Source organism: Macaca mulatta, chromosome 9 (genome assembly GCF_049350105.2).
Source record: "Macaca mulatta isolate MMU2019108-1 chromosome 9, T2T-MMU8v2.0, whole genome shotgun sequence".
NCBI lineage: Eukaryota > Metazoa > Chordata > Mammalia > Primates > Cercopithecidae > Macaca > Macaca mulatta.
The window spans coordinates 69,947,831-69,949,130 of NC_133414.1; the positions used below are offsets into that span (position 1 = coordinate 69,947,831).

Below are 1,300 nucleotides of genomic sequence, written 5' to 3' on the forward strand. Positions count from 1 at the left end.
ATGTGAGCACCTGAGCAAACATCTCCCCATGATCTTGGATGTTATAATGAATCGTGTCTTACTGGTGTACCTCTTTAGGCTTTGAGCCTGAGAGAATGACAAGCGTCTTAGAATATTTCATTTAAAAAATAAATTTTGTGCTCTTCTAATGTTCCAGGAATTTTACTTCTGTTGAAAAAAGGGCCATAAGATGCAATTATAATAAATGTATTTCTGGGAATGTAGAGAAATACTTTAAAAGCCTCAGTTCCAGATCCGGCGCATTGTTGACGTCATCGTTGCCGGACCGCTTTCTAGGAGACTGGAGTCGAAGGCCGTGAGTCAGCCATAATGGCAGCTGAGGAAATTAATGAGGACTATCCAGTAGAAATTCACGAATATTTGTCAGCGTTTGGGAATTCCATTGATGCTGTGGATGAGATGCTGAAGAACATGATGTCTGTTTCTAGAAATGAGTTGTTGCAGAAGTTGGACCCACTTGAACAAGCGAAAGTGGATTTGATTTCTGCGTACACATTAAATTCAATGTTTTGGGTTTATCTGGCAACTCAAGGAGTGAATCCTAAGGAACATCCAGTAAAGCAGGAATTGGAAAGAATCAGAGTATATATGAACAGAGTCAAGGAAATGACAGACACGAAAAAGGCAGGCAAGCTGGACAGAGGTGCAGCTTCAAGATTTGTAAAAAATGCCCTCTGGGAACCAAAACCTAAAAATGCATCAAAAGTTGCCAATAAAGGAAAAAGTAAAAGTTAACTTTTTGTTTTTTATGTACACATATTCAAAAAGTACATCTTTTTTTCCCCACAAAATAATTCTGTGGTAGTGCAAGGTTTAAATGTAGTCCTTATTGAATTAATATGTAATTATTATGAATTAATATGTTTTAACATTGTGACATATTTTATATTTAAAATTTACCATGTCTTTTGATGAGACTCTTATTTCTTTATATAGGTCAGTCTTGCAAGTACCATTTTCTAAGCAACTGTGAAATTTAAGTGAAATGTTCTTTGTAAATATTTGTACTATTTTAAATGAAATAACACACTTATACCATCCACAGACACATATAAAATACTCAATAAAGGCCAATTAATGTAGTTGATTGCACGTAGCTCCAGATACAGTTATTCCCCAATTCATTGTCTATTTCTTCTTTCTCTTAATTATTTTGAGCTTATCAGTTGTAGCAAAAGCACACACTATTTTTCCTCTGTAGTAGTGTAGACAACATAAATGATCTCTTGGTAGAAGTTTTAATCCAGTCATTGCTTTATTTTATTTTGTTTTTTTATTT

General features: G+C 34.4%; 1 pseudogene; it reads left to right on the plus strand.

Annotated features, from left to right (window-relative positions):
* The first annotated feature begins 330 nt into the window (after positions 1–330).
* LOC706956 (nuclear nucleic acid-binding protein C1D pseudogene) lies at positions 331–796 on the plus strand (annotated as a pseudogene).
* Positions 797–1,300: the final 504 nt, after the last annotated feature.